Consider the following 12,533-nt stretch of genomic DNA (forward strand, 5'->3'; position numbering starts at 1 on the left):
TAAGTCTGTGACAGGTCGAAACCTTCCCCTCAGATTGTCTTTGAGACTGCCTCCTAGCTTTATTGATGCACTTAAAGAACAAGATGATGAGATAGAGTGTGTTGTGACTTCTTTCGATGCTGTACACCAGTGTGATGATATTGAGTCAGAGGATGAATGATTAAAGTATATTGTTAATAATAAGTATTCTGGTGTTAACCACCACCAAGAAACTGCCCATCCATAGTTTCACGTGTAGAAAATGTACTTAATATATGTAAATTGTGTTAGTTGTCAAATAAACAGTGGAAAACCAGTGAGAAAACTCTACATCCTGTTCCTTGACCAGAGGGGCCTTTGGCAAAGTTGGCAATCAACATTCCAGGCCCATATTTACTACGTCCCAAAGATATTACATTTCTAATTGTGGTGTTGGATTGTCTCACTTAGTGGATATATAATGGTTTTACTAGTTCAATGGCTAAATATACTGTATTAGATTCTAACAAGATGGCACTTTGCAGTGGGTGTTCATTGCTCAATCTTGTACAAAGGGACACAGTTTGTGCCAAAGAAGATGGTGATGTTTTGCAGCATAACGATCTTCAACAGTTGAATGAGATGGCAGAAAGAGACAATCAGATTTTTTAAAAAGGACATACTCACTGCCCTGCCATGTAATCTGGATGTCGCAGAGTATTTGTGTGAGAAAGTGTTGAATTATGTCTACACATAACTCTCTACTACAGGAGTCCTGTTGTTTTCTCTTCTGATAGTCAGAGAGGCTAAAACCAGACCAATGCCTGTTTGTGGAAGGGCTGGTTATGTGCAAAAAGATTTAACTAAATTACACATTATTATGAAAATGCACACCCATCATTGTCTGCTATATTTGACCATGAAATGCATCCTCGCGTCAGTTTTTGGTGCAAGAGTACATCTAATAAAATTACCATGAAAAAAATCTGTACTTCAAATGGGCAAATGATGCATATTTACGCATAGTGACATAAAGATTTAATTTTAGGAATGTAACAAAAATACTCAAATTACCCCAGCATAATTTAAATTTCACACTGGCCTAGTGATTATAAGTAAACTCTTCAAAGTCACTAAGGTTGAATCTAGATTTTCAGGTCCACTTTATGGAGACAAAGTAAAATGCAGCTCAGTATTATTAAAGGATAAAGGTTGGTGGAACAAAGGAGTGTGATGAAATTTCCATCTGTTCTTACCACTCTTTTTGTAAGAAGCTCAACCTCAAGCCCACAGTAATTTTCTCTCAATCTTTCCTTTGTTTTACATATACCTGGATGGCCCTCATGTGCATTCTCAATTAATTTTGACCTAACTTTCTTATATGGAATGAACCTATTCACTCTCATGATGAACACATCCACTATTGACAATTTATCCTTCTCGTTCTAAAAACCTTTGAAGATCTCATTACTTTTGTCAATGGGCATCCACCCTCTTTTTACCTTGGTCTCAAGCAATTGCCACTCTTCATATAACATGTGCTATCTTCTCCACTCCTCTTCCTGTACAATTTCTTCAGTCACCAGACAGGTTTTTACATCATCTTTTCCAAACACATCTTCTTCAGTCCATTCCTCACCTTCATTTGCCACAAACATGCTAGAGCAGCAACCTGCTACTGTGTTCATTACGCCAGGCAAACAACCCACCTCAAGATAAAATTCTTGCAGCACTACAGTCCACCTTCTTATTCAATTCGATATGGCATCTATACCTTTTTTTCTGAATATTTCCACCAACGGTTTGTGATCTGTTTCTACTATGAAGTGACTTCCCCAGATACATTTGTGTAACTTCCTAATAGCCCAAAACACAGCTAAGGATTCTTTTTCAATCACCGAGTAGTTAATCTCAGCTCCCTGCAGACCGTTCGATATCAATAAAATGGTGTTAATTTTCCCATCAACAACCTGTTCCAAAACTGCATCTAGTCCTCAAGGGCTGGCATCAGTTCTCAATACTGGCTCATAGATGTCTAGTTTAGCTGCTTGACTTAAATTGTCTTTTACACTCTGAAATTATTTCTCACAATCTACTAATCAGACAAAATGTTCTCCTTTCTATAACAACCTTTGCATGTTTTCACACTTATTAGAGAAGCTGGGAACAAACTTGCTATAGTACTCAACTGTACCCAAAAATGTGAACAATTGTTCTTTATCATTGGAACTTGCCATGCACGTTAAAGCTATCAAGAAATCTTCCTTGGGTCTACTACCATTCCCAGTAACTAAATGACACAAATATTCAATTTCCTCTAGTTCAAATGTCCATTTGTCATGCTTAAGCCTTAATCCACTAGTCTCAAGTCTAGTTAATGTCTAATGTAGTCTTGCATCGTGTTCTTCTTGTGTCTTACCGTATACTAATACATCATCCTGATATATTTTTACTCCACATACACCTGCTAAAACTCTTTCCATACTTCTTTGAAGCACAGCCGCCACCGAGATTAGCCTAAATGGCATGCAAAGAAATTCCTATGTACCAAATGGTGTTATAAAAGCAGTGAGATCTTGTGAGGAAGGATGCAAATTAATCTGATAATATGTGGACTTGAGATCCAAAGAAGAGAAGTATTTGACCCCTTTTAAACTGCACAGCATTTCAGTAATATTAGGTAGAGTATAATGATCCACTATTACTGCTTTATTCAACTCTCTCACGTCTACACAAAGTCTCATATCACCATAAGCTTTACATAATAAAACAACTAGGGACAACCATTCTGTGCCTTTAACTTCTTGAATTATCTCTTCACTCAAAAGCCTCTCCAGCTCTTTCTTCACAGCATATCTCATAATAAGAGGAACACCCCTTACTTTGCAAGCTTTAGGCACAACATTTGACTTAAGTTTTATTTGATATACATACCATTTTAAACATCCTAAACTTTTATTAAAAACTTCAGGAAACATTTGCTCAACTCTCTGTTTAACACTGTTTTCACTTTCTACTGAAGAAACTGTTGTCTTTTTGTGTCTCAGCGTTGCTTATGATACCTCGTTAGGATCCAGATAAACGTCTATTTCTTTCTGGTGTATCAAACTGATTAGTGAGTCACCTTTGCAAGACACATATTCCTTCCCCAGAATCATCATGTCTTTCAACTCAATTGTTCCCACAAAATAACCCAATAATCTTATGGGTATACCCTCATAGCCTTTAGGTTTGATATCTGGTTTACACAATATGACTCTTGTTTTGAGATGTTCATCATAAAATGCTTGGACTGCCATTGACACTCACTGTCTCATAAGGGCCCTCATCAGAAGCCTCCCTCACTTGCAACACACACTCATCGGTCTCAGAATCAGATCCATAAACTACTCACTATCTTCGTCCCTTTAACACTCCTTAAACATGATATGAAGTGACCCTTTCTGTCACAAATTTTACAAGTAGTTTTCCATCCGGGACAGTATTTATTATTGGCCAAATGACCAATAGCCCCACATCTGAAACACTTGCCTTGAAAACTTTTTATTGATCTATCATCTTTCTCTTCCTTTTTACTTTTTTGAGCATGTCTCTCTGCCATCTTTTGCTTCATGGAATACATTTTTTGTATTAGTTAATATTTGCACAATATCTTTTTTCATATCAGAGTGATTATTCTTTTGAATCACCGCTATACACGCTTGTGAATAATCTCTGGATTTCACAATAGTTAAAACTTCTTTTAAAGACAGATTCTCAGTCAACCACATTTTCTCTCTAGCCTTTTGCAAACTGCAACCTAACATAAATTGATCATGTAATCTTTCTTCTGTGTTGGCCCCAAAATTACATGTTGCAGCTAATTTTCGAAGTACAGACACACATTCTTCAAGAGTCTCCTCTTCTTGTTGCATACATCTCCCAAAGTGATATATCTCCATAACTGTACACAACTTAGTGTAAATTCAATTTCTTAAGGCATATTTCATATTCATTTAAATGATATGCTTCTTCTCAAGTTTTGTCAGGTAAATGCTGAAACACTTCCTGACCTTCCAAGCCTACGTAGTGCACCAATAGGGATGTTTTCCTTCCAGCACTCCATGAAGTGCCACACAATTTTGTGTAATGGTTGACAACTTTCTTCCATTTTTGACAAGGCAAAATAGGCTCACCAGGCGTAGTAAGAAAGAAAAGTGGAGCTGGAACATTCAGCATGTTTTTTTAGTTATTTTGTTTACTACCACCACAATCACAGAATAAAATTGTAAACACACCACTCACCGGTACCCTAAATGATACCCGAGAATCTATACGCCACTCTCTGGTTTCCGAACTGATACCCGAGAATCTATTGGGAAACATTTTATTTAGTTACCTAATACCCTTGCTACACTATCTTTACTCACTTGTTCAGCAATGTAACCTGCCTCTGTAAGAAGTTATTACAGTCAATAACTATATATACTTTTTAAAGTACCAGGTTCGTTTTGAGTAAATAGGAAACTGCTATCAGGAAACATTACTTCGTCTTTCATTTCAATGAGAGGATTTAGTCTATTACACAATATGCCTGCCAAAGGTCATGCAGTATGACCCAGTAAATCACCAGACGTATTAACCGCAACCTTCTGCAGCTCTGTTCACTCCACTTAAAAAACAAACAAGGTGACTGGTGCACAAGACGCTGATCCCATTACTAATAAAACCAGCCCAACACAACGAGACTTATGACAAACAGTTCTATTCTCTCTGAGCAAGACACTGGTCACAACTCTGACGCTGATCTCCAACACTACATGAGTGATGGCATTCAGCGTAATCCTTTGTGTGCAAGACACTAATCACTTTCTTGAAGGGGGCAAACTCGCCTGCTCACAGCCCCCTCTGAGATGCAAATGTAGGATGAAGGACGCAGCACAATACAACGATTCAAGCACTTTACAAGGACTCCAGGTGCATTATTTGTTTTTGAATTTATGAAGTTAATAAAAAAAATAGTAAGAGGTTTAACATTAACTTTAAAACTGCCACACGCGTCTAGGTATACGCGCTTTAGCCGCTCACACTCAATATAATGTATGATTACTCTCAATATCTAAACAGCGAGGCAATTTTTAGAAGAAGGTGCAGGCTACAGATAGCTTACTTGAGGTGAAATACACTCCAGGCGCACGCTATGAACCTCACCAGATTTTTCCCACATCATGAGCTGAAAAAAAGAGGAAATCCTCATGGCTTCCAGTGTTAAAAAGGTCCAAGGTTAATCCAGGTCAGGTTGATGTTGGGGCTTGTCACAATGTTGAGAAACACAGGATCCCAGATCGTTGCCAAATGTAAGAACATCACTGCACACATGAAATTCAAAAGTCCAGTTGGGTTTATTCAGTTTTCCTCAATATAAACCCCATCCATCACAACGGGAACTGACTGTCATGCACTTCACAATGGACAGGATTCGACAACGTACTGCTCTGGAGACTGGGGTAAAAGACACCCGGTAAATTTCACACGTTTTACTGTCTTTCCTGGGTGCTACTTTGAGTTATGTCTGTTAGTTCGAAAGCACTTAGGACGCTCAACGCAGCTTCAAATCGCTGAGTGCAATGAGGAGAAGGAACTAAGGAAATGATGTAAAGAAAGAAGGAACTAGAATAGTACATACACATCAGTGAGCCCGTTTCGAGGCTCTAAGAGGTGAATAAAAAAGGTAAAGGAAGTTAGGAAGAGAGGGAAGAGATGACATGGGTGCATGATATAGATATTATAGATTGCTTGCCTATCACTTGTTTCACTAAAAACCGTTTCAATCAATGTGGAGGATCAGTAGGCAGAATCGGTGGAAACAAGTAAAAAGGAAGCTTTATCATGGAGTGGATGCCTAGAATTGGCCTGATTACTTACCAGTAATCCTCATTACTCTTAGTCCTACTCATCCTCAACCCAGTCCTTCCGACCTGAGGGATATCCCCTATCCAGAACAGGAAACAAAACAGGAAACACTCCTTTGCCCACCCACTCTCCGGGTCAGGTATAAAACCTCTAACCAATAGGGAGGCGTCCTGACATACCAAGCACACAAAGGACTGAACTGGGAGGGTGGGAGCAAACTGAGGTCTGGGTCGAGGATGAGTAAGAATAAGAGTAATGAGGATTACCAGTAAGTAATCAGGCCATTATCGCTACGTTCCACGTCCTCGACCCAGTCCTTACGACCTGAGGCATACCAAAGCATAAACACCAACAGAGGGCCTTTGTGTAGACCTGGAAAGATAAAGAAGCAGAATGAAATGCAATGCACTTTAATTAAAATACAAAAACAGTCAGCATGAAGGATCCCTCGCAACTGTCTGCAGACTCCACAATCAAAGTTCCCAGCGACGTCTGAGCACAATTCAATCAATAATGGTGGATGAAAGTGGAATCTGAAGCCCAGGTGCCCACCCTACAAATCTCTGCCAAAGAGACCCCAGAGAAAGCAGGCCGAGAGACCCCTAGTGGATCCGGGCCTGGACAGACACTGGGCAAGGCAAGCCAGCCCCTGCGTAAGCCAGGATGATCGCCTCTTTAAGCCAACGGCAGATGGCCAACTTGGAGGCTGCCTTACCACGACCAGCAAACACAAACTTCACAAACAGACTGTCAGAGAACCGCACTGGGGCTGTACGTTCCACATATACAGCAGAGCATGTTTCATATCCAATGTGTTTAGCAGACACTCTTCTGGGGAAGAAGGGGAAGGACGAAAGGAAGGAAGAATCAGCTCCTGGGTAGAATGGATGTGGGAAGCATCTTTAGGAAGGAACACCGGATCCAGACAGAGGACCACAGCATCCTCCAGAAATCTCAGAAAAGGAGAGGAACAACGCGAAGCCATCAGCTTCCCCAACCGCCTTGCTGAAGTAAAAGCCACCAAAAAGGCTACCTTACAGAACAGAAATTTCAGATAAACAGATGACAAGGGCTCAAAAGGAGGAGACTTGAAGTGCATGAAGAACAACAGACAGGTCCCAAGGAGGGACAGACAATCTCACCACCGGTACAGAATGGAAAAAACCCTGAAACAACCGAGAGATTAAAGTAGATGTAGAAGCAGACCAAGACGCAGGATCTCAAAAGGCCTGGATAGTAGCCCATGGACTCTTCAGGGTGAAAATAGCATAACCCTTACCGAACCCATCCACAAAAAAACAGAGAAGAGCAGAGACAGGACAAGAAACAGGAGAAAAATGGTGAAGGGAACACCAAGAAGCAAACTGAGCCCAATGCTTAGAATAGTAGGAGAGTGTAGACTGTCCCCTGGAACAATGTACCAAGGACACAAGATGATCTGGCAAACCATCCTTCAGCAGAGTTTGCCATTCAACAACCATTGTGCAAGCATCAGGGAGAGAAGAAGAGAGGGCCCAGATGCCTCAAGGCAGAGGGAACCCACAGAAGAACGCAAGGAGGAAGGACTGTCAGGCTCTGCAGTAACGCAAACCAGACCTGTGGGGCCAGAAAGGGAGGACTGCCAACACCTGAGCCCCCTCCAATCTCACCTTCAGAAGAAAGGACTGGACTAGAGGAAAGGGAGAAAAAGCATACAACAGACCCCGAGGCCACGGGATTGACAGAACGTCCATCGCGCAATCTCCTTCTTCCCAGCTCCTGGATCAGAACCGAGGAAGAAGGGCATTCCGCCTCAAGGCAAACAGATTCAGGCAGGGACACCCGAACCTCTTGCAAATCATGCGAAACACCAGAGGAGAGATCCTCATTTCCAGAGAGGAGGGGAACCTCCGACTCAGAGATTCCGCCACTACATTGTCCACACCCCTGATATGCACTGCCCGAAGGGACTGCAGGTGACTCTCCACCCACTGTGCAGTTGAGCAGGCCACCATATCCAGAGAGCAACTTTGGGTACTGCCCTGATGGTTGATATAGGCCACAGTCACTGTGTTGTCCGAACGAACCAACACAACGCAACCCAACTGGTGTGGGTGAAAATGATGGAAGGCCCTGTCCACTGCAGAAAACTCTCTCCAATTGGGCAAACAATGAGCTTCTGTGGGAAGCCATTGGCCTTGGACCACCCTTAATCCCAGGGTAGCACCCCAGCACAAAAGGCTGGCATCCTTCACCAGCACTACAGGAGGCGAGGGATGCAGTAACATCCCCCCTTGCCAGATTCGCTGAATCCAACTCCCATTGTAGACAAGGGACCACTGTTGGGGATACAGGAACCAACTGAGACAGGTCCAACAGTGCCTGAGTCACAAAGAGATGAAGATGCCACAGCAACAGTCTCAGATGAAGACGAGCCCAAGGTACCATGAAGACAGCTGTCGCCATGTGACCCTGAACTTCAATCCAAAGTCCCAACGGGGCTGTTGACTGAATTAACAAAGGTTGAACTAAGCCCTGCAACTTTGAGATCCGCAACACTTTGCCCATAACAGTGTTGAAGTCTGTACTGATAAACAATTTCTTGGGAGCCAGCTGAAGATGGCCCTTGGGTAGATTCAGCAGGAACCCATGGTTGTTTAGCAAATGAATGGTCTGTCCTAAGTGCAGCTGGAATACCTGAAGGGATGAAGCCTGAAGAAGCCAGTCTTCCAAGTACAGGAAAATGGAAATCCCTCAAAGATGGAGTGAAGCCACTAGGGGGACCACCACCTTCGTAAACACCCATGGGGATAAACAAAGTCCAAAGGATAGGACACAAAGCTGCCAGTGGTGACCCAGCACAGCAAACCTCAGAAACCGTTGAGAGAATCCAGACCTACTGGAATTTTTTGCACTGATACGTTCAGAACCTTCAGATTAATAACAATCCTAAAAGCCCCCGTCACCTTCCATACCAGAAAAATGGTGGAGTACACCCCAGAGTCTCTTTGGGCAGGAGGAATGGGCACAATAGCTTTCTTCAACAGGAGAGACTCGATCCCAGACAACAAAGCTTGAAGCATCAGCGGATCTCAGGGCACAGATGTCACCACAGTCCCGGAAGGTACTGGACACTGCAGAAACTCGATCCGGTAACCCGTCTCCAAAACTCCCAGCACCCACTTGTCTTATGTGGTAAGTCACCAAGTGTCCAGAAACCAATGAAGCCTCCCTCCCACAACAGATGGAACCCCAGGGAGGGTGACTGAAACTTTCCAGGCAAGCCTTTAGCACAGGATTTCTGACTCCCTACCCCTGCTGCCTGTCTGGGGGAAGGCTGCTGAAAAGACCTAGATGAGGACCCCCCCCCAGGAAGGCCATGACATCTGAGGCTTCCAAAATGAGAGATAATGCTTCAGTTCCTTAAACACACAATGTAACCTTTCTTCCAACTCATGGCCAAAGAGACAGGACCCGTTAAAGGCAGATGCAGGGCCATGGAACGTTTGGCAGCGCCGTATTCCAATTTTTTAAATAGAGATTGTGACGGGCCACTACAGAAGTACCACAGGAGAGAGTGGAAGCTCTCACAGAGTCAAAGGCAATATCTGATCAAAATTCAGCATGCTGCTCCATAGATTCAAGAAGATCCGTGTAGGAGGACCCCCCCCCTTGTATTGTGGAAAACTCAGTTTTAAAGTCAGACAAAAGGGACTGAGACACGGAAGCCCCGTACACACTAGCCTGCAAAGCAAGATTTGCCCAGCATATGCCTTCTTCACAGAAGAGTCCACCTTCCTGGCAGCACCATCCTTCAGGAAGTTTTCCTCAGCTATGGAAGACCTACTCAACAGACTGGCCAGCAAAAAATCCACTTGCACCAAATCAGGTAATTTCTCCCCCATACCCTCCAAGGGCTAACATTTGACCATGAACCGAGAAAGAGCAATACGGTCAGGATCTTTCCATTCCTCACAAAATCACATCCATGACAAACTGATGCAGTGGGAGGTCCACACTAGGCAGTTTAGGTTCTTAAACTTTGGTAACACAGAGTCCTGACCAGTCCCAGGCACAGCGTAGTCCGGGAAACCCATATTAATACGGCCATGACTCAATAAAGCCGGCAGAGTTTCCTTAGAAATATATTTCCCTCTCCAGTCAATGCAGTGTGGGGAGTCCTCAGAGAAAGAGCAACTAGAAATATCTGAATACCAGTACTGCACCAGACGGGAACCAGACTTCTTCTTTGTCAAATAAGACAACGTATCCACAATCAACTATCTCAGTCTCTCCTCCTTCTCCACCTTTGCCTTCTTAGGAGGAGGGGAACAAGGCAACCCTACTGCAGCAGAGGAGGAAGAAGAGGAAGCCATGGAGCTGGGGGAACAATGGCACCTCTTAGCAGAATGCTCCCCCATCACAGAACCAGGCCCAGCCAATACCAATCCAAGAAACAAGCAACACCAGTACACCAGCAACAACACCTCTTATAACACCGTAGCTGAACCCAAACAGCTGAGCAATCACGTGCTCCACCCAGGAATGTGGAAGCAGCGACCATGCAACCGCTACATAACGGCGGTAAAATGCAGCTGTGCTACGCCCAGAAAACAGTATCCGACCATTTACACTACAACGTACCGTACCGCAGGCAGCCACAATCCTTAAAGACGAGGCAAGGAAAACCCTCCAACCGGCACCCCTCCTCCTCATGCCATGAAGGGGGCACCGCCACACAGGACAAACCTGAGCATAACATGTCCAGCGCTATTCCTACGTCACTCGTTGCTTCCACTGAGGTCACTGAGTCCCCTCGAGTCACGCAAAAGGGGGGCCAGCAACAAGATAGAGGTAAAGCCCGGCATTCACCTCAGCATCACCTGTGAACCCGTTCCGAACAGGAAACAAAACAGGATGCCTCCCTAATGGTAAGAGTTTTATGCCCAACCTGGATGGTGGATAGGGCAATGGAGTGTTTCCTGTTTTGTTTTCTGTTCTGGATAGGGGATATCCCTCAGGTCGTAAGGAGTGGGTCGTGGACGAGGGACATAAAGGTAATGTAGAAATATCAAAGGTGACAGAAGCAGGGTCCCAAATTAGGGTGCGCCTCCTTATGCCAGGACCTGATTGGCGATCCCTATATACTACCAGGGTGCTTTGCTTGTATTCTTCGCATGATGACGTGTGCCCTGCACTGGCCCGTACAGCAATATGACAATGTGTGAAGGGCTGGCATGACAGATCATGTGAATGTGCATCTTTTTATTAAAACAGATGGCGGGGAGTGAAAACTGAAGGCTGTCTGGGCAGCCAAGTCAAAAGAATATAACCTCACCACTGCCAGCACGACTTGGCTGCTCCACAGTCCAAAACAGTGGCTAGAAGGCAGTGTTTTGTTGTGTGTGCTTCAAAGTCCATCACAGCGGCTGGAAGGACTGGCTGCAGAAGACTGAAGGTCCAAGAAGCTGACTGCTGCACCTGTCGTATGAGAGACGGTCTCGGTAGTCAGCAACTGTATATATGTCTGGAAGCGGTCCGTGGGGCCAACTGCAAGTTGAGGTCCTATGTCGCTAAACGCTACCCGTTCGACATGGACGCTGGGTGCTTGTGAAGGCACCAGTGTTATGTGGTAGTTGTGTCCGAGAACGATCTACAAACCTGCTACTGTGCTGTGTTAGATCCTCTACATCTGTTGTCATGTTAGGAAGGTCATAACATATTTACATATTTTGTATTCACTACTATTAAGCTCACTTCAGATTCTGATTGGGTGTGCCACACATTCACCCAAGATAGTAACTTTCAGGAAACTGAATCAAGGCTTGAAGTGTAGATAGGATGAAGGCCTCTTAAAATCAAGGCCCGAAGCAGCTTTCTCATAAAGATGGATTCGTAGCCTGCGCGATCATCATTATGCCCAGTTCACATTACCTTCACTGGTGCTCTTAAAATGAAAGCAGGGTTCACTTTCGGTCACAGGGCCAAGCGTGAGTGTTGCTCAAGGGCAGGCCCCACCACAACTTTCTGACATGCATACATTTAATGCTTTTAACTTAATGGCATGAAACGAATTCTCCTTTCACCCAAGGTCAACAGACAAGACCATCTGGCCTGTGACGCAGTGCATTCTGCAACAGATTCTGCTGAGGAGAGGCAGGAGAAGAGTGGAAGTTGGAATTCTTCCCTCAACTGACTCCTGAGGCTGAAGTCATCACTAACACAGCGAGGCAATGCTTAGCAGTGGAAAGAATGGGCTGTTTTTAAAAACATCTTTGTGCGTGTTTTTTGGTCTGGAGGGCCAGTTTTACGGTTTATTTTTCTGATATTACCACAAACATTGCCCGCAGCAAGTACAAGTGCATGCAGTCTCCCATACCTCGCAATACACCTGAATGTTCTTGGACTTTGATGTTTCTGGGGCTGCAGGGTTGGCCTCAGGTGGCTGTTTGCAGGCAATTCTACCGATTATGCAGGCCTGTTGCACTATTGCGCTTGTTATGTTCTTTTAAATATTTTTTAATCAGTTTTTATTATTATTTTCAACTTAGTTAACAGTTCTATTTCTTACAACTGTTTGCTTTTATATTTTTGTACACAACAGCATTGGAAACCGATGCTTGTGACTGATGTTTCATTGTGAGAAATAGTTAAGGAATGTATTTGGGAGATGATGTATTCCGACTGGTGTCCTTTTTCCAATA

The 12,533-nt window shown here is 43.7% G+C and overlaps 1 protein-coding gene across 9 annotated transcripts in view; it reads left to right on the top strand.

Annotated features, from left to right (window-relative positions):
- TSPAN4 (tetraspanin 4) overlaps window positions 1-12,533 on the top strand; it is a 2,368,794-nt gene that overhangs the window by 1,433,437 nt on the left and 922,824 nt on the right. The gene's annotated exons all lie outside the window — the stretch shown is intronic.

This window comes from Pleurodeles waltl, chromosome 3_1 (genome assembly GCF_031143425.1).
Source record: "Pleurodeles waltl isolate 20211129_DDA chromosome 3_1, aPleWal1.hap1.20221129, whole genome shotgun sequence".
Lineage (NCBI taxonomy): Eukaryota > Metazoa > Chordata > Amphibia > Caudata > Salamandridae > Pleurodeles > Pleurodeles waltl.